We start from the raw sequence: 22,607 nt of genomic DNA, 5'->3' as shown, positions 1-22,607 counted from the left end.
AATGTTGCTGATTTTCTGCTTTTACTTTGTGGAGAATGTTGGTGCAACATACAATTAAAAGTTGTAGTCTATAATAAAAACATACAGAAACAACAACAAAAAAAGTTACAATAAATTAATAGATAACATCTTGAAAGGCCAGATGGTTTCTTCCGGCATTCTGTAGGATGATAGAAAAAAATGTATATTTGGGGTCAAAATGTGAAATGTTAAAAAATTTTTTGGAAACCTTACATTTCTTATTCATTGACATTACTGGCACAGTAGAAATCCAAAACTTGCTTAGACAGGGAAGCTAAACTAACCAGACTCTTATAATAGTACTTAATTTGAAAAGTATTAAGGTCTTTTTTATTTAGGAATTCAGAGGCTATCATGTGATATAACCTTGAATTGTGTTGCCTGAGTCTAATTGATGATGATGATGCTAATGTCAGATACAGTTCTGCAGCATTATATGTTCCTGGAAGATATGTGTTCCGTAGTTGCCAACAGTTTTGGAGGAAAGATGACTTGCATGCTAGAGGAAGAAGATTTTTCTTCAAAGAATGTGTTACCAAAATAACAACCTGTTATATAGTTTTTAAAGAGGTCTTTTGAAAAGAATGAATGTGATAGAGTTTTAAGATAATCTTTAACCTGCTTACTTGGGTAAATTTTCCAAATAGTTGCAGTAATTTCTGGTAATACAACCCTATATATTACATTATGAATGTTTTGAACATTCTACAAACTATCAATAGATAATTTACAAACAATTTACTTTTTTTTCTTTCCTCATCTGTTTTTATTGTCCTCACTGCTATCCTGCCCAGATCTTTAAAGCTGTATTCTGAATGCCCATAACGCATTGCTATCTTCTTTTTTCCTACTATAACCCTCCCTTTTTTAAACTTTTGTCCCAAACTGCAAGGTTATTTTATGATCCATTTAAGGCAATTTTCCTATCAACCATTTATTAGTCTGAAGATGGGCACATAATCTAAGGTTGCCCAATGAGACTGTAGGAGGAAAATTATATTCCTTAGTTGAGGGCGAGATTTCCCTGACATCCAGTGGATATCAACTAAGGAGCATTTATTGAGTACTGCTGTTACCTACTTTCTGATCATGAGAGAAATTAGCCAGTGAGCAGAATTGACATTCTGAGAATGGCAGAGTAGGGAGCTAGCAAGTATCTGGGTCCATAACAGCATTATTTAGCCACAGCATCCTGAGTTGCAACTGCATTTGCATTTCACTATGTCTATATATTAAATAATAGTTTGAAAATAGTATTTATATTAAAGTTCCACTGTATTAAAGCAACTGTTATGAAAATGTCCAGAAGCCCAGACACATGATTGGGAATGCTTTTATAAAAAAATTCTCCAATCTTTTTTCCCAAGTGTAGCAATACAACTCCTTTGTACATTGGGTTCTACTTGCATAATCTGTACTTTGTAAAGCATTTAAATAAGGTGAAATGAATATCAAGCATTTTCTTTATAGTATTTTGATTTTCTCATACACTTCAACAATTAACAAGATAGTATCAGTAATTAGACAATCACATAACAGATCTTTACTGTCTTAAATCAGATAAAAAGATCTAGTTTGACTACATTTTGTACCAATATTACAGAATCCAAACCCAAACATTTATTAGGAGAACAACCCATATTTATGATGCATTTGTGATAAGACACAAATAAAATTGTGCCTATAAGTAATGAGTTGTTTTGTGCTTTTTTTTTCAAATCGACCATACGAAATACTATATGAGGTATAAAAATAATAAAATTAGTACTTGAAATGTATATATGAAGATGCTTTTTCTTGTAGGGTGAGGCTAGAAAAAATGTATTAAAATAATAATATATAAATCATAATATTTTCTTTTTTTCTCTCACTTCAGAGTAAATTTTTTCTTCAACTAAAAGTGATTAAAATATACTATGAATTAGAATAAGACACTGATAATTTTTCCTTTTTCTGAGAGGATAGCTTTCTCATTACAACCAAGGTCCAACAGTTTGTTGACTGACACCTGGGCAGAAGTATGGTAATACCCCATAATAACAATGATTATAATGAAGGCATTACGTACTTTTCTGTGTAGAATATTTCTTATAAGTGTTTCGAGTGCTCTAGGAGATAGTGCTCCTATTCCATACAGAAACGAGCAAAGGTTAGGAATGACTTTTTATTAGTGTCCTAAGAAAGATCAAGCAAAGTGCCTTTTTATTAACACTTTGATCTACTCAAAACTCCAAATCTATTTCTATATTCCGTAAAACTTATGACATTTTGTTATTGTGGTCAGTGGAGCTGGCTGCAATTCTCCATGATGTATTATGCTCTAATAAACTTCCAGTTCAGCTATATGTCCAGCATAAGATAAGGTTTATTTTATGGCTCAAACTTCATCTTCAATCTAGTAAGGTCCAGGAACATTTAGCCCTTTGGCCTGGTAATGCTTTGTCAGAGTCTTACAGAATAAGATTACTTAATTGGAGTCGTAATCTCCTTTCATGGATTCTTTAAAAAGTCTCTGGTGCTATCATGGCATCTATTTCAGACACACCTGTAAGTTTACTGGTACATTAGAGATGCCACTTCCTATGAAGCCATATGGCACATGCAGCAAAAATCCTAACGAAGACGTGAAAATGTGATAGAGCCTTTTTATGAATATAAATAATTCTTTTTCTGTTTCAAATCTTCTTTCAAAATAAGCTACTGATGTGCAGTGCTTCACATATAGTTTCATGAAGACTTTTCTTCCACATTAACTTGACACAGAGAGCGTTAATCCTGGGGTTTGAATGAATATTGAGTTCAGTTGCTTTCCTTGCAGTTTGTAATTACCACATATCTTTATGCTCTTGTCATATTTGAACAATGAAGATTAAAGAAGTTACCCACTCTGTGAGGAGCATAGACTGAATAAGTATGTGCTTTTCCAGATAAAGGAAGAACAGCTTTCATCCTGCAGTGAGCTATCCTCAGGGCTGGATCAGGTTTTACATATGAGGAGATTTTTGCCAATGGCAATAGTCTGGCATATAAAATTGTTATAGAGGCCATACTCAAAAGAATCACGGAATGTTAAACTAAATGAATATACAGTTCATCTTATCCCACTCTTTCATTTACAGATATACCAGTAACCCATAACTCATTGTCTAGTTAGGTGTAGAACCAAGAATAGACACTTAAATCTACTGGCTTTTAATCCAGGTGTGCTTTCATAATGAAATAATTTAGGCATGAATAATTTGTGGTATGAATATCAAATTTTAATTCATTAAAGCATCTAAATATTATATTAGTGTGTTATTATGGATTAAAATTAAAACTAAATTTCTAAGAAATTGTGACTTTCTCAAGATATCCTTGTTTCTTGATTCCCATTTTGAGACACTATCCTTAACATCTCAATTTAGCCATCAAATCCTGATTATGTGTGTTGGTAAAGCAGACTTGTCAAGTGAATACATCTAAGTAGGTATAATCGACCTGCTAGAGGCAAGACTATATAGCCCTACCAGGAGCAGATCCTGCCGAACCATTAGCCTCAACTCAGAGCATTGCTAATTGTAGAAAATATTAGCAGAAATACTGTCTCTTTTGTATGTGCTCTCTTTATAACATGGTAATTTTTAGAGATTGTTTTCATTATTAGAAGTTGTTTTGGTTCCTCTGGAAGTTTATTTTCTTCATTTTTTTCTTCATTTCTAGTTAACTTGTTTTCTGTGCAAGTAAGAATGTGAATGTGTGCGTGTGTATGTGTGTGGCGGGCGGGGGATTGTCTGATAAAAAGTGTCTAAGAGAGAATGGGATGAAAGTAAGAAATATATATATTAAAGAAAAATTAAATGGAGATTTCTTGTGTCTCCCAATTATCCTTTGATCAGAAAATAAAGAATATTCAGTATGAATTGTGAGCAATATGCTATTTTGATGCTGCTGTTACTTATCCCAATATGACCTAAAAATAACTTTAATGTGAGTAATCTTTTGCGCATAAATGATATTGTAAAAAAATATTTTGAAAAGAGATAAACAAGCATAAACATAAAATTGCCTATAATTCAATTCTTAATTACCTTTAGAATTCTGATAAATCTCCGTTTAGTTTCTTTTCCCTTTGCTCAATCTGATTCGTAATCAGCTCTTTTCAATTCATTTAAAGTAAAACCAACATTTTCCATGCACAGTATTATATTTTATAGATTTACTATAATTTATGTAATTAGTCTTCTATTGTTGGTCATTTATGATTTCCAATTTTGTAGCATTAAAAATAATATTTTAATAAGCAGTGTATCTTTGTTGTTAAATATTTCAGCACATCTTTGATTTATTACATAATATAAATAACTAAAATTGGCATTTCAAGATGATATTCCCAAATTTTTGACTAAATAATCTCGCATCGGTAGAATTAAATTTTAAAAATACTATTAATCAGGGTGGCTCCATAGTGTAGTGGTTAGCACATCTGCTTTCCATGCCTCAAGATATCCTTGTTTCTTGATTCCCATTTTGAGACACTATCCTTAACATCTCAATTTAGCCATCAAATCCTGATTATGTGTGTTGGTAAAGCAGACTTGTCAAGTGAATACATCTAAGTAGATATAATCGACCTGCTAGAGGCAAGACTATATAGCCCTACCAGGAGCAGATCCTGCCGAACCATTAGCCTCAACTCAGAGCATTGCTAATTGTAGAAAATATTAGCAGAAATACTGTCTCTTTTGTATGTGCTCTCTTTATAACATGGTAATTTTTAGAGATTGTTTTCATTATTAGAAGTTGTTTTGCTTCCTCTGGAAGTTTATTTTCTTCATTTTTTTCTTCATTTCTAGTTAACTTGTTTTCTGTGCAAGTAAGAATGTGAATGTGTGCGTGTGTATGTGTGTGGCGGGCGGGGGGTTGTCTGATAAAAAGTGTCTAAGAGAGAATGGGATGAAAGTAAGAAATATATATATTAAAGAAAAATTAAATGGAGATTTCTTGTGTCTCCCAATTATCCTTTGATCAGAAAATAAAGAATATTCAGTATGAATTGTGAGCAATATGCTATTTTGATGCTGCTGTTACTTATCCCAATATGACCTAAAAATAACTTTAATGTGAGTAATCTTTTGCGCATAAATGATATTGTAAAAAAATATTTTGAAAAGAGATAAACAAGCATAAACATAAAATTGCCTATAATTCAATTCTTAATTACCTTTAGAATTCTGATAAATCTCCGTTTAGTTTCTTTTCCCTTTGCTCAATCTGATTCGTAATCAGCTCTTTTCAATTCATTTAAAGTAAAACCAACATTTTCCATGCACAGTATTATATTTTATAGATTTACTATAATTTATGTAATTAGTCTTCTATTGTTGGTCATTTATGATTTCCAATTTTGTAGCATTAAAAATAATATTTTAATAAGCAGTGTATCTTTGTTGTTAAATATTTCAGCACATCTTTGATTTATTACATAATATAAATAACTAAAATTGGCATTTCAAGATGATATTCCCAAATTTTTGACTAAATAATCTCGCATCGGTAGAATTAAATTTTAAAAATACTATTAATCAGGGTGGCTCCATAGTGTAGTGGTTAGCACATCTGCTTTCCATGCAGAAAGTCCTGGGTTTGCACCCCAGGTGGAGCCACCGGCCAGGCCCCTGGTGTTCCAGGCTCCCTGTGCACACAGTGAGCTTGTGAGAGGAGATGCTCTGCTTTCAGAAATTCAGTTCTTAAGGGGGAACGGCAATATCCATAGGTCAAGGGTGGAAGGCGGGGGAGGGATTAAAGAGGGGAAAAAAATACTATTAATCAAATATTTCTTGTATATCTATTTTGTACAAGCTCTAGGTACTAAGGGAATATAATGAAGAGTAAGAGCTATGTGGCAGATTGCTATTTGTTTTCTAATTGTTCTTCTGTACCTCTTCCTTAGTAATATAGAACCCAGATTTTTAGAGTATGGCTACTAGTATAACTCTATCTTCCCCAGCCTGCTTTGCAGTTAGGTTGCTTATATAACAAAGTTATGGCAAATAAAACATAAGCATGAAATTATATATGTAATTTCCAAGAAATGTCTCTAAAATGGAGGTCGAGGGTCAGTCACTAGTGTGAATGTAATGGCTGGAGCTTCAGTAGCTATCTTGACTATGATGAGGAAGCAATATTTTGAGGATATTAGTGAGAGAGAGAGAAAATCAATGATATTTAATAGAATATTATTGATTGAAAGTAGAAGGAAGCAAAAGAATAACTTGTGGAGAAATAGAGAAATAGCTGGGTATAAACAGAATTTGATACAAATAGTTTCAATGTTCTAAATATGCATATCAACATTAGGCATTTTATGCTTTTAAATCTATTCTAGTAGTATGGATGGACAATCTTTGAGAATTCTACCCATATTTATGAATATAGGCGAATCGGTTAAGGCAATAAGTTTTTTTCTTTAAATAACATAATTTAATATGTTGAATTACGATTGTATGCAGATTAACCTACAGGATAAAATACAAATATATTATGTTCATATCAACAGAGCAGTACTTGAAGTTTAGTATGTAGACCAAATACACTATATAACATATCTCTACTGTTATTTGTTTTTTCTCAATGTATTATAAATATATTTATATGTTATAAATCATCTTTTTAAATGGCTTTAAAAATCTACCTTATAGATTAACAACAATTTCCCTAATTATTCTGCATTACTTTGGATTTTGATTGTCATTTGAATAATTGTTTCTAATTTTCTCTATAAAACATTTTATATATTTAATATTTAGTACTTAGGCAAATTTCCCACCAGTAGAATTATTGGTCAAGAGTATAGTAATATTTAAAGCCTTGATAGATATTTATGAATTATTTTCCATAAGGGTTAAGAAATAATTTAAGCTCTCCCAAATTAGATTATGTGAGAGTACTGTTTTGGTCACCATGACTGATTGCTTTGTGACATTAAAGAGAACATTCTGTTTAAATATCTCTAACACTCAGAAGCCATCTTGACATAAGTTCCACTGTATTCCATTTCTCTTTTAGTCTTTCCTTCTCTAGTATGTCAGTTGTAAATTTGATACAATATAAAAGATTTGGGGTAACATGATATTAAGGGGAATGGGAAAATTGAAGGAAGGAGAATGAGTAAGAAGAGACTACTATAGAGAAATCTTGTTTCCACTGAAAATTCCAAAGGATCAACCCTTCTTTAATTTTCTGAGCTAAGGGACCAGACAATTCTGGCAAACCCAATAAGCTTCTGTAACTTATTGGAAAATAATTGCCTGGAGCAGTCAATGAACTGCTGTTCTAGGGGCAATTCTGATTGTTGTACCTGATAGACATTGGAAAGTTGGTAGATTTTGATAATTTAATAATGGTTTTATTTCCAGATCTCAATTATTTGCCTTTACTATATAGTTTTTTTTTTTTCTGTGCCAAAAGCAATTTTTAAAAGATAACATATTTTCAAAGGGAACACATGTAGGCAGTAGGCATAATACAGAAATGACTAGAATAATATTGAAAAAGATAGACTTGCTTTTTACTACTTAAACATTGTTTTAACAAAACTTACCTTAATGTAAGATTTGCCTTTGCGATACATTGTGAACCTGAGAAATTTGAATTAAGATTTATGAAGGAAATTGATTTCATCATCATCTTTGTCATCACACATATGTCTAGTAGCCCCAGGCACAATAAGATGTCTATAGTTTTGTTTGAATTCAGCATCTGTCCACAAAGCTAATACCATAGCAACTAAGAAACACATCTACATCTTTCTTAAGGGACTCTATCTTAAGAAACCTTTTATACTTCGTTCCCATTACATTTAAGGACTAAATAGTGCATCCTCTGAACGTTGCAATTCAACCCTACTCTTTTTAGATAGCTCATTCTTTAACTCTCCTTAAGCACCAAGGATGATATTTCTAACATGAATTTCTTTCCTTCATTCCATTCACATCCATGAATTTCCAAATGTCAAGCAGACTTTTTTTAAATTTAATTTAGCTTTTGGGGAAGAAAAATTGAGGGTAACAACATTTTCTCAGGCTTAGACTTCATATCTGGAGTGTTTAGTACCCAGATGATTAGCAGTCAAGTGATAAACTTGAAATTAAGAGGCTCTAATGCAAAACTGTCATTGGAGCTGAGATAACCATTATTTTAATCTGGAGAAGACAGTCACCTAGCAGTGCTTTTTGCCTTTTGGTCTTTTCTGGACCACTTGGCATGCTGAAGAATCAAAAGAATACCCCATTTTCCACTTTCTCTCTCTCCTTTCTTTAATGAATCATCTTTATGCATGCTGTATATTATTTCTAAAAAAATTTGCTCTTTTATATAACAATTTTAATAAATGGTTTTTGTAAAACCTGGGAAGAAATATTTCTCATATATTTTTATTGTGGTAAAATATACATAATATAAATTTACCATTTTAATCAAATTTTAGGTGTACAGTTTGATGGTATTTAATACCGTTGTGCAGTCATTACCATCCATCTCTGAAACTTTTTCATCTTTCCAAACTGAAACTTTCTACCCATTAAATAATATTGCCTCATTTTCCCTCCCCCCAATCGTGGTTGCTGACATTCTACTTTCTGTCTCTATGAATTGGACTACTCTAGGTACTCCATATAAGTGAAATCATACAATATTTGTCCTTTTTCATCTGACTTATTTCACTTAGCATAATGTCTTCAAGGTCTATCCATGTTGTAGAATATGTCAGAATTTGATTCCTTTTTAGGAATGAAAGGTTGCTTCCACCTTTGGCTATCGTGAATAATACTGCTATGAACACTGGTATACAATGATACATTCAAGTATCTGCTTTCAATTCTTTTAAATATGTATCCAAAAATCGCATTGCTAGATCATATGGTAATTCTATGTTTTATTTCTTTAGAAACCACCATATTATTTTCCACAATGACTCGTATTCTCTTTTCCCCTTATATTTTATATGATTCTTTTGGCTACCCTGTTAAGAACTTGATTAAGTTGTTTTCATTTATTCTGTAGCAACCAATTCTTATGTTATTTTTCACTGATGCCAGATTATTATTATTGGTTTCAGGATCAAATGTCACCTTATGGAAAAGTATCTGAGTTCTGATGATTTTTCTGTCCTTCATCTAGCTTGAGCACCCTCATGTACACTTGACTCATTATTTTGGCCAGCCAGAAACTGTTATTCTCATTTTGCAGATTAAGAAATTGATTAGATGAGCAGATCTGTTAAGAGAATGAGTTGTTATAGTAAAGGATTAACTAAAAAGTAGAGTAATTGTAAGTGACTTCCACAGACCACTAAGGAAATTGGAAAAGCTAGTTATAAAATTAAAGTTTCTAAATTCATAACTGAATACTTTCATCTGTGTCTCTAGATTTTTGTGTGCTTCAAGACTTAAGAATTCATTTTAGAACTGTTATATATTCTTAGTTGCCTTATCTTTCTCATTCATTCCATTTTGCATCTTTATTTTGTTATAGAGTACAGTACATACTATGTCTGGCAGATTCTTCTTCCTTCTATGATTTTGTCTATAATATTGCCAATAAAATTTGATAAGCGGGAGCAAACAATGCTGTTCTATCAGGCTTTTTCAAGATCAGAAGAAACACCAAAAGAAATAAAAATGATAACTGTATTTAAATGTAGTGTAGGTCATGATTTGACCCTTAAATCACTAAAAATGCACCAGAAAACTTAATAGCAAGGCAATGTCAAGCATATCCATATGTTTATAATTTATGTATTATGGACTGTTATCTTTTATTGCTTCTGTGTCAATTAACCACATCCTTGTTGAGAAATAATGAGGTTGGATAGTATGTTTGCAGGTTTAAAACTGAATTTTCTACAGAGGTACAGTATTTGTGGAGTTTTATTGGTTTCTCATAGATGGTATCTATAAAATTTAAATACTTTTCAGATGTTGGCAAGCAAACATGTGCAAATGTCTGTCTATGAACATGACTAGGGTAAGAGAGAGGTGGACCTATCTTCAAACATGATTACAAAAGTGAAAAAAATTTTAAAAGCCTTTTGAGTTTTAGTTAGAATGCTTGGTGGTAATATAAAACATCATATATACATATGTATATCATAAAATGCACCCTAAATTCTTATTTCTTTTTTCTTAAAAAATATATTTTAGTAAATATTTTATGCGTTTTATTTTGGAGTTCTAGTAACTCATAAATGCTCCCCGGAGGTCTAATGCTATGTCCATCAGGGATTGCTTCGATAAACTAGTCCTATCCTTCTCCACAGCCATTTGTAACCATTAACTAGCTTTATTTTCAGATAAAAAAATGTTTAAAAAATCAAGTTGTTAATGCTCTCATGTTTTTCTATAGCAACTCAGGAAAATGAGGCTGGCATTACATATGGTCGTCATTTTTTAATGACATTGGGAGGTTTTAGGCCAATTAAGAAACACTTGGAAGAACCAATTGGATTGGCTATGCAACTGGGTTTGATTAAAATCATCTTATTAATCACTTTTCTATTTCTTTTCTACCACTGGACTCTGACTAAGAACAGTTCGAACTTCATATCCAATAAATATTTTAAACGATGTTCAAATCCACTAGAGCCTTCTAAACTCTAGTAGTATTTGTCTGACAAGATACTCTCATTAGTCAGGGTCACAGATTGGTAACTTCAACCCTGAAGCCAATCATAAATATGATCCTTACTTTTTTCTATTATCTTTTTTGATTCCTGCTTCATGGGCTCTGAAGGTGTTTGAGTTTCCAGCATCTAACTTCATGGGTTTTTAAATGATTTTAAATAGCTTTTGTTTTTTGTCTCTTTTTTAAAAAATTTACTTTATTTTTTAATTATAGTTTGCATCAGTATTATGTTAGTTTCAGATGTACAATATAATGATTAAACATTTATATAACTTAACCGATCACCCCAATAAGTCTGGTACCCATCTGATACCATACATAGTTACTACAATATTATTGACTATAGTCCCTATGATGTCCTTTACACCCCTGTGACTGTTTTTATAGCTGGCAATTTGTACATCTTAATTCCTTCCTCTTCAGATGGTCTTTGTGATAAAATGTTTCTACCTGCCCAGAAAAAACTCATAAAGCCAAAAAACCCAAGTAGTTTCCTGTTGCCAAATCTCTTAATTATTTTCTCATTTCTTCCCCTGGAGGAATCAGGAGAGAATCTCTGCCTCAAGGTCCAAGGATCCCATATCCAATCCTGCCCTTACAAGCCCATGCGTACAATCAGAGATGATATCGGAGAAAAATCAGTATGAGCACTGGACCTTCAGAACATGCCGTACTTAAGAACCAATGTTGGTCTGCTCAGTGCAAATGCACACCAGCTGAGTGTGAGCCCTTCAAAAAATGACATTAAAAAATATTTTGTGTTTTTAATGATTATGGTAATAGAATCTTAGAATATGAGAATATTGGTAAAGTACAGATCACAGAATCATACAAAATCTTAATTTAGTCTATATGTTTGGAACAATTTGTTAGGTTTGCAACATTAAGTAGGCTGCTCAGGCCCTCCCTGTTTCACATGCCACCTTTTCCTTCCCTGTGGCTGGTTCTGCCTTTATTCTTAGCCCTTGGAGGGAATTGGAAGTAATTTTCATTTATTTTTGCCCCACAGTTTGCTCATTCTCACTCTCTCAACTCCTTTGTTCCTTGGAAGTGAAAATTGATTTTTTCATCCTGGGTTTATCTACCTCTTGGCTCTAGCTCCCAGGGCTTCTCTTCGGACTGCATGTGTTTGAGGTCTCCATCCCCAGATGTTCACAACACCTGCTTATCCAATATGCAAGAGCAGAGTGCATTGATCAGATCTGTCTCCTGAGTAACCTTTTATTACTTTTGTCTCCTGCATCCTCTTGTTCTCCAGGAGGTGTCAGTTTATTTGGAGCTCACTTAGCAATAGCAATCCACCTGGGCACTATATATAAAAGTTCCATTTCAGAGCTGTGGAAACATATGGGCTTAGCTCTAACCCCCCAAAAAATATTGTGTTGGTGATAGACACCATGAACTCAGTTTGAATTTTGTGTCCTAAGAGGGTTTTTATTTGCTCTCAGGTTATGGTAAACTACATACGTCCCCTAAAAAGATGTCTACATATCAACCACCTGATAATTTGACTATTACTTTATATGGCAAAAGAATGAATATTTTCTTATAAGGCAATGATATGTTTAACTTAAGCATCTTGAGAGGAGGGGCTTATCCTGGATTAACTGGTGGACCCTAGATAACATTATACATTTTATAAGAGAGAGATTATACACAAAAACGCACAGAGAAAAAGGCAATGTGGAGATGGAGGCAGAGATTGGAATGATGCAGCCATGAGCCAAGGGACACCAAAAAAATGTCAACAGCCATCGGAAGCTGGAAGAGGCAAAAACAAGTTTCTCCCCCAGAGCCTGTGAAGGAAACATGACCCTGCCAACAACTTTATTTCAAGTTCTGACCACCAGAACTTTTAGAGAATAGATTTCTGCTGTTTTAAGCTAATCAATTTGTGGTAATTTGCTACAGCAGCCCTAGGAAACTAATATAATACACTAGTATTCCAGGACTTCCCAAGGAAAAGTGAATAGATATATTTCTCAGGTGTTTGTAATTTTTTTAGAAACGGCCTAGTCAAAAAAGCACCCACGAGTTATTTAATTGATAAACTAACTCATCGTATATGTATTGAGGACTCCCCAGAAATTTCAAAGATGAACAAGTAGAAAGACTGCAAGGATCTCACTATGTAGTAAGGTAGACTTGAAAATAAACAAGTCAGGGCATATCAGGGAATTACAAAGCAAAGCATAGAAGGGGAGGTATGAAATGGGGTTGTGAAAAATTTTAAAAGTCATTGAAAGTAGTCTGGAATTTATTCTTTGGGCTGTAGACTAGGTTATAGAGGAATTTTAGATAGAGTAGTTAAACCTAATACTCTAATTTTATATGGAAAATCTATGATTCTTTGCTATTAAAATAGAATAGAACTTTCTCTGTTTTTAACTAACATGAACAATACTACAACCTCTCTTTGTTATATTGTTTACCTAAATAATTTGGTCTTCAATTCCTTATCCATAAAAGAATTTCCTTTTTATATGCATGATGGTATCCACATATGCTACATTATTTGGTAATTGTATTACCGTCCTGTTCACTGCAAATGACTGTGAATTTTGTTCTGGATAATGAATATTTTTTTAAACTTAAATTTATACTGAATTCTAACACTTACTTTACATTATGAATACAAAAAAAGAGTTTAAATTCTCTAGATTTATAGCATATACATTGTGTGGAGTAGAGGTAAGGTGTAGAATTTGAGAATCTAGGGCAAGGTTAAAATTATCCATAGTTTTGTTCGATAACTTGTTTTCTCTGTTAGGTATGAGTAGTGTAGGGGAAGAAAAATAATTTTTCCTCTACCTTTCTGAGTTCTTGGCTGAGATCCCTGTAATAAAAGACAGATTAGAAAGAGAAAAACGAATAGAAGTTTATTACCATATACACCTCAAGTATACACAGGAGATACTCAGGGAAACTGAGTAACCCAAAGAGGTAGCTTTAGAATTTAAGCTTAAATATCATCTTAATAAGAAGTGGGAGGGAGTAATTAGAGTTAATAATTTTTAAGAAGGGTGACTGGGCCCTAAAGAGAATAGATAAAGAGGTGTGATAGTTTGTGACAAAGTTTGTCTGGTGTGGCGTCCTGAATTCTGTTCTCCTCTTCTATGATAAGAGTTAATCTTCTGGTCGTTGCAGAGATTTATGTCTCTTCTGGAAATTTATGACAGTCAACTGCCTTGTGGAAGATCTGTCTTTACGTAGATAAAAGGAGTTCAGAGACAGTCTCTGCCTGCATATGTTGTTTTTAAAGTGCCAACGGCTTAAAATAATCAGTATTTTGAAGCAGCATATTTTGGGGTGGTGTGTCCTGAAATTCTACAGCCATATTTTGGGATGGCATGTTCTACTACTCTTCAATAGGAAAAAGCCAAGGTGATGAAGACAGAGCCCCGCTTCAGATGTGCCCTCCTCCCAGAGTCACCATCATGCCTGAGAAGTCCCTTTCCCCAAAATCCCACCATTTATCCCGAGCAGGCCTCCTGTGAGAATGTTCCCAGCTTTCCCTATAAAATATAGACAGCATCTAGGATTGTATGAAAAAGTAATCCACTAATACTGATCCATCTTGGGGATATAAATTTGTCAGAACTACAAATTAAAAATACGTTAGAAAATGCATTGAGGTTCTCTGGAAATATAAGGAGTGGGTGAATTTTCAATCGCTTATGATTCCTGAATACAAATGTCACTGATCATTGAGATAAGCCTTTTATTCTGGAATTAGTTTATGATATATGTGTGCACATGTAGCTAGAGAGTAAAATCCTCAAACCTAACGCATTACCTCAAAATATCTCAAGGACATTGGTATAAGAAAGGTAAAATTGGATTAATTTACATAGCTCCCTGCAAAAAAGAAAAAGAAAATGTTTTAAGTAAATAGGAGCTGAGATTAGATGAGAATACTAGAGATAAGGGAGACATTTGAATACTTCTTACTTGGCTCTACTTTAAGACATACTATACTCTGAAACATTCACCAGTGCAGTTCCAGCCTCTTGGAGTCCTGAACATCAAGAAAAGGTGCCAACTGTGATCCCAAGAAGCTCAACTTAAGCCTGGAGTTTATGTAAATAGCCTTTTGGGGAGGGGGCGGGGAATGGATGACTTGAAAAAATAAAAACCTCTGCCCAGGGAAGAATCTTTTCAAATAAGAGACATTTAATCCTGGAGCCACGAAGTCTTGGCAGATTTCCCATATTCAAACTGAGTACATAGATATAAAGCCACTGCTTTGTCAGCAATGAATAGCTAGACTCTGAAGTTATCTGCGAAAAGCCAGGGAAGACCGCCATCTGGTGGCAATATAAATTGCTACTAAAATACGGTGACAAACTCCCCGTTGCTTTATCAAGCATTTGTTTACAACCTAATTTTTAAAGCAAGAGTGAAATGATAAATGATATTTTAAATTAAACACCACCTGAGCAGTGTTTTAATTAATTACCATATCGTTATTATTGTTTTGCAAGTTCCTTCCTGTTTCGTTTTGTTTTGTTTCGTTTTGTTTTGTTCTACCCTTTACCTTTTCTCCGACGTGGAAAAAAAGGCAGTGATAGATACTTTTTAATTCTATTTGGTCATTCAGTTTTTCCCTACTCATCATTTTCTAGTTTTCAGAAACTAGAATAAATCCTCTAATTACAATAAGGGCAATGTAATACACACTTCTGACTAGATTAGGAGATCATGACAAATATAGAGGAATGAATAAAATGGCAAGTAATAAAAGTAATTCGAACATAGGTCTGAAAAGGATGAACCTTTAGCCTAGAATCTAAACTGGTTTGCATTTGAGGATATTGTTTATACCTTATGTACTTGAGTTTAATTTATCAGCTTTGGCTTTTATAGTTTCTCTGTCAGCTGAGTTTCAACTTATTAGATAATGATAGTTTATGTACTTGTGTAGAGATTTTAATGTATTTGAAGTACTTATGGGGCTAGATTTTGGTGTCATAAAGCCCATATCAATAAATATGTAACTCTTAAATATCTCTTATCATCAATTTTATACTCTGCTGAATTTCTCTCTTGTCAAAGTGATGCGGGAGTGAATTGAAGTATTTTCTGCAGAATTTCGAATTGCACGTATGCATGAGTGTTTATATGTGTGTATCTGTGTGTGTATCAACTACACTGCATATTCAATATTTTCTCAGTATAAATTAAAATCTTTCCACTTCATGTACAAATTATATATAATAAAATTAATTTTCTCTTAATCTAATACTTTAGACTTGTATTACGAAAAACATCAAAAGAGAAATGAAATGTATAAATTTTTGGTTATTGGGTGAGAATTTCAGATGTAGGTGGAAGAGACATCTGGACCCAAATATCCTTCTCTTAGCTCTTTATTCCCCATTGTTGCAGAAAAGATGCAAAATCAGACTGGTGAGAAACCAAGCAGCACACAGAGAGTAGGAGAACTCAGGTTTTTTAGTTGGCGGTCTCAGAGGAGCTAGCGCTCTGAAGATCTGGGCCCTGAGCTCAGTTGCAACATTCCTTTTTTGACACAGGCTGATTGGCTAATTTGTCCTCCGACCATTACAACCATTACAAAGCAAAGGGAGTTACTATGGTTGCAGATAGTTACATCGCATTACAAAGGGTAGGAGTTGCTATGGGTTACTGGCAGCTACAAAATGTTACAAAGCGTTAGTTGCTAGGGGGTGCAAACAGTTACATTTGTTCCTTAGAACAAACAAAAGGGAAGGTGAGTCTTTTCAATTTCAAGTACGACCCATGTAGCAAGCATATTTACAGAAGCAGAACAGAGAGCTGATTAGCCTTTTGAATGAAAATTTCTCTTCACTATAATTAACCAAGAGCAAACATCATGCTGAGTGGTGAGCTTGGCCACACTGGAGGATTAGGTCTATGTGACTGTCTACCAAAAAATCCTTCTAGGAAGGTCCAGGTCTAAATGACTGGATTTACTAATGATTAACCAAGAATATATGTAGCTTGATGAATGCTTAGAAGATTAGTGCCCCCAAATTTTCAAGAACACATACTAGCTGGGAGGGTCATTGGTCATTGTTAAATAAATAAATAAATCTCCACAATCCACAACCCAGAGTTGCCCATGTGAGAAACAGCTTCATCACCCATTAATGCCTACACATCAGAGGAGCTGCCTAGACAGCTGTCATTTAGAGCTTTCCGAAGCTCTCAGTAGGCAAGGCAGATTTTTCCTGGTCTACAGCACAAGGCCTCTTGAATGTAGTGTCATCTGATTCAGAAGTGTCTGGTTTGTTCTTTGAGGTGCCTCTCATGATCCTCAATGTTGACTTTGATCACCATGTAGCCTGTATTTATTTATGCACTTCACCTTGTTGTTAGATTGCAACCTGACATCCTAATGCCTCCCCCTCTCCCTGCAACATTGTTCAAACTGCAGCTTCTTGTGTAGCTTTGGGGAGAAGTAGAGTCAAGTCTCTGAAATTCTTCCCTTCTGAGACCCTAAGAGAACTAGCTATGTCATTTTAGTGGAGTAGTAACCACCAACCTCAACTTTAGGCAGATGATTTAGAAAACTATAACCTATTTTTTGAAATTCAGTATATTTTTTCATATATCCTCACATTGTATGTAAGTCTGTTATTGTCTTGCTCAAGTCAGGCCAAACTATTTGGAAACTTTTTATTCTGGAAAATTTTAAGTACATGCCAAAATAGAGAGAATAGCATAACGAACCTCTCCAGGTACCCATCACCAAGCTTCATCAACTATCAACTCAAGAATAATTTTGTTTCATCTATATCCTTCACTCTTCAGCCGCACTGGATATTTTAGGAAGGAAAAAAAAAAAAAGCAGGTATCATTTCATTAATGTCATCAGCAAATACTTTAGTGGATATCTCTAAGTGGTAGGAATTCTTAAAAGAAATAATCTAGTTGTCACACCTGAAATCATGAACAATAATTCCTTAAACTATCAACTATCAAATTAGAATTCAAATTTGCCTGTTTGTCTCATAAATGTTTTTTTATGGTGTGAATCAGGATCTAAATAAGGTGTATACACTGCAATTGAAGGATATGTTTTAAAGTCTTTTTTAATCTATAGATTTTTCCCATTTTTTCTCAATTGTTGGAGAAACTGGATTAGTTTACAGAGTTTCCTGCAGTGTAAATTTTTCTGATCGTATCCCTGCGATTGCCAGTGAGCAGGAGTGAAAATGGGGGCTATTAATATTCTATTTCCAGATCTAGTTACATTTCCAGATCTAGTATTGTCATTGAGCTGTTCTTATTTTGGGGGTCTTTTCCTAAAAGCATTACATATTTCAGTAAATAAATTTATTAGAATATTGTACTTCTAAGCAAAACAAAACGGACTGATTTTTTAAGTAGAACTGACAGTTTTCACACTTCTAAGATTGCTCCATCAGCTATTTTAGGTGGGGTAAAAAAAGATGATGAACTAATCATACTCTTAAAGATGTCAGCCAAAAATTTGAAATTATGAAGGTTGAAATAAAGATTTACAAACACTCTAAGTGACAGTGACCTTCATCATATTTTATGTTATATGATATTAGCAAGTGAGAAAATGAAGCTATGGTAATTAACAATATATTTTAACACTATATATTTTAAAACCTCATATTCTTGTGAATATAAAGAATATGAAAACAATTGTCTATAGTTTTTTAATGTTGTTTATAATTGTTATACACAATCCAGTACTTCATTACATTTAAAATTCACTACAGTTAACATTAACTCTTTTGAGTTTTTTTAACAGTGATAAAGAAAAACCTACATTTTATTGAATACGCTGGTTCTTCCTAAAAATTGCTAAAATAATCCAAAGAAGTAATACAGTGACAAACTAAAACCATTTTTTTCCTGAGAATACTTTTGGAAGATGTTTAGATAAACTGAAGATTTCATTTTGCTAATATATGTAACAGGCATAGAATAGTGGCTGACACTTAGTAAGCACAAAATAAATGTTAGTTATCATTATTTGTATAAACAAATGACTCAGTGAAGGAGATTTTCTAAATAGTTACATGAGAGCTCAGATTTTTCCTGACATGAATGCTTAACATATTCTCTAGATAGTGTTTCAATAATGAAATCCATGAAGAAAAAATTTAGATGCATTGAAGAAGCCATTATTCTATTTTTAGTGACTTCTTTAGTGAAAGCATTGCTTTATGGATAAACTGAATAAGTACAACTACTTATAGAGCAGCTGCATTGTCTAGAATTTTTAAAAGTGTTCCTCAAGGAAGCTTAGAGAGATGAAGCTACATATGAAATACATTCCCAAAATGTTATTATAGGCAAGTTACTTCACCAAAGAAATTGTAGTCAGAAGTTTACAAAGTTCTTCGGAATATTTTGAATATGGTTCATTTATAGAAACAAAAGTATAAAATATAACAGAATCCTCATGACACTTTGTGAGATAGGAAATGACTGTTATGCTCTTTTATATAAAGATTTGCTGATTATCTTATGACAAATAAGTTTTTCCAAAATTAAACGTGCATTAATATTAAGATTTCTATTATAAAAAGGTGTTTGGATTTGTCTACCTCATCTATGATAAGTGCCTGTCAGTAGTCTGCTACCTGGAGGAACACAGACATACACACTTGATCTGGCTCTCCAATTAAAAGGAATAAAATAACTATAATAAAAGAATCATCCTATATAGAATATTTTGAAAATGAATTTTTTTAAAAGTGTTAACGTTATGTGCTTTTTTTGCTGACAACAATGCAATGTAAATAGTGTTACCTATAAAACCTCTTATCTTGAAAACTTTAAAAACTAAGAAACAAAATTTCTAACCATTTATAAAATCTTCCAAAGAATTTCAGTGGCCTTTAAGCTCAATAGTTAAAATATTAATTAATTAACTGCTAATTCAAATCTGTTTAATTAAAAAAAAAACAATTCGATATCAGAGAAGATAGGAATTTCCTAGCCAATTTCAACATCTTTGCAAAGTTAGTAGACGTTGCTGAAAAATATGTATCATGACTTAGAACAATTAATGTACTTTATTCATTTGGATCCATGTATATTTATGAAGCATGTTTTAGTGGTTAAATACATTAAAACTCAATATATAAGTCAACTGAATTATGAAGCAAATAATTGAATTGCAGTATCACAGTTAAATCAAAATTTAAAAAATAATGAAAACTTCAATCATTTTTCTCAATATAATTAATAACTAAAATAAAATTTTGTTTAAAATATTTTTTATTTTTATTTATTATATTAATGGTTCTACTCTGAGTTTGTTTTATAATGCACATATCTTAATAGAGTAAATGCACATAACTACATATATGTTAACAAAGTACATATATATATGTAATTTAATGTATATGTACATGTATCACATTTATGGTTCATGCTTAAAATTTTGATCATTAAGAAGACACAGTCAAAATTATTTAGATGTTTTGGATTTAGAGGTTGGTAGGAAAGAGAAAAGACAGCAAAGGAGATGAGTGAGTGACAATTCAAGCGGCAGAAGAAAGACGAGAGAACAGTGTTACTGGAGGCTGAGAAGACGATTTTTTTTAAAAACGATGAGGTGGATAGCAGAGTTATGTGCAGTAGAAATCTCAGGAACTACAAGATCTGAGAAAAAGCCATGGGATTTATGACTGCTGATTAAAAAGTTATTGGTGAAAATATTTTTAGTCAAGTAGTAGAAATAGAAACCAGATAACATGCAGTAAATACCTAGATAATAAGTGAGTAGGAGGAAAGGAGCAGGAAGAACAGATTACTTTTACTAAAGTTTGGCAGAAAATAAATGAGAGAATAAACTAGAGTGGGCAGTACATCAACGGGAAAGTGTCACAGTCAAGAGGGGAGGCATCTACTTTAGAAAGAGGAAGGGGCATTTTGTAAAAAGAGAGATCAAGTGAACTTTTAAGAAAAGACAAACAAAGTTGTGGAAATTGATTTCGTGTGGCCACAATCTCAATAAATTAAGTGAATAAATAACTTTCTAAGATTGAGGAATGTCAAGTTACAATTGTGAGCTCAATAAAAGGGGGAAAGATGTGCAATATCTTCTACGGACCCCTCACAAGGAACTGAAGAAGATATCGTTTGATAAGTGAGCAAAATTGAAGACCAAGATGTCATCAGGCAACATGAATTTTTATCAGAGCAAAATAGGAAAATTACAAAACTGTTTCTTTTATTACTATTGTTTGTTTGTTTGTTTATTACCAGCAGCAAGCTAGCTACCTCTGTTGAGAGAAGAGAAAATGAATTTTCAGGACTGGCAAAGAGAGCAGGATGGAAAGTGAGGATCTTATAACCACAGTGAGAAAACTGTTACTAAGCTGGTTCTAAGAACCCTGTGGGTAGGAAAACAAATGAGGCAAAAAAGAGGATGATAGGTGGAAATGAATTGAAGACTGAGAGGGAAGAACAGTGTTAAGTGTAAAGACAGAGGAAAGCCTTAGAATCCCAGATCTCGATGATAGATAAATTCTGAGGGACAATGATGTCCAAGTTCTGATTGCACTTACATGAGGTTAAAAAAGAGAAGAGAAAAATATTTGACTAAATGATTATGAGCAATATTCTCTTTGCAGGGGTGGATCCTAGATGACCGAAGGGTCATTCCTGGATTCTATAGACATTTAGAGAAAGTGTTGGATGATGGTGCTTTATAAAGAGATAGGGACTAAGCTGTGTGTGCAGGAAACGTAAGAAGGGCAGCCTGCATGGGAAAGGGTTTCAAAGAAATGTTGCCGGGGTTGAGTTGAGGTGAGGAGGTGGGACTGCATTCTATGTAGGGCACTTTGTTCGCTATAGCATGAGCTTTTTATACTGTAGCAACACTTTGCTGGTAAGAATGCCATGTAACAATTCATATAATGTGAATGCTCAAAGAAATAGTCAAATGAATCATATTCATTAAAATGATTTCTAGCTCAAATGATGATACAGTAATGTTTTAATCAGGTTGCCAGGATGGACATCTTTCAAAGACTTATGTGAAAGGCTGCGTTTTAATAACCAGAAGGTAAAATGATTTCAAATGTAATTTTTAAAGAATAAATTTAGAATATTTTTCCTAGATATAAAACTATTATATGGTACACTGCAGTTCTCATCTGCCATCTGCAGCAAGAGTTGCTCTGCTGGACACTTTTCAAATGCTATTCATATGTCCACTGATTCAAAACTAATTTCACCAAAAACTAATCTAAACAGAAAATGTGTCGTATAGTTTATTCTGCTGTGGTTTCTGTTTCTATAATTTAAACTAAGATTAATTTTCCTACCTCACAGAGTCTAAGAGTTAGAATTTTCCGATGAAAATAGGAACTATGAAAGTTATAACGATAATCATGTGAATTAATAATTTTAAAATTTGCAGGAGGGAAAAATGAAAATAAAAATGTATTTATACACAAAGAGCTATTTCAGTGTCCACAATATTAACACTGTAAGTAAGCCAGCCTTGGTATTTTGAAGGGGATGCACTTGTAATGACTTTTAAATAGTGAACCCTTTGCATGCTTGTCCATTATCTAGAGTGACAGGACTAACATCTTTGAGGGCATCCAGGCTTCTCGTTTATCTTCTTAAGAATAACAATTATACAGAACAGCTGTCTATTCTGACTGTATTTTAAAATAAAAATATGTTGATTAAGCATTGCCTCAGGTGTCTATTTCATCTTTGGCTAAATTCATAGAAGATTAGAGTAGCAAGAAGCAGATTGAATTGAGTTTGACAAAAGAGTATGAAGAGCTTCTTCACCCTGACTACTCTGGAACAAAATTCTTAAATGTGTTTTGATCAAACGAAGTGTGTGATTATATCAAGTTCTTCTCACATCCAGGAGCTAGAATTTGTTTTTTTCCCAAGAGAGTGGTCAAATCAACATCAAATCAGGATGG

General features: G+C 33.2%; 1 protein-coding gene and 1 non-coding gene across 2 annotated transcripts in view; both read left to right on the top strand.

Annotated features, from left to right (window-relative positions):
- Positions 1 to 22,607, top strand: part of THEMIS (thymocyte selection associated) — a 164,215-nt gene that overhangs the window by 122,001 nt on the left and 19,607 nt on the right. The window lies entirely within an intron of this gene.
- TRNAG-UCC lies at positions 5,593 to 5,666 on the top strand. The gene has a single exon. It is a non-coding gene; the product is annotated as a tRNA-Gly (tRNA).

The sequence above is a fragment of the Pteropus alecto genome, unplaced genomic scaffold (genome assembly GCF_000325575.1).
Source record: "Pteropus alecto unplaced genomic scaffold, ASM32557v1 scaffold79, whole genome shotgun sequence".
Classification (NCBI taxonomy): domain Eukaryota; kingdom Metazoa; phylum Chordata; class Mammalia; order Chiroptera; family Pteropodidae; genus Pteropus; species Pteropus alecto.
This window is presented reverse-complemented; position numbering and strand designations above follow the sequence as displayed.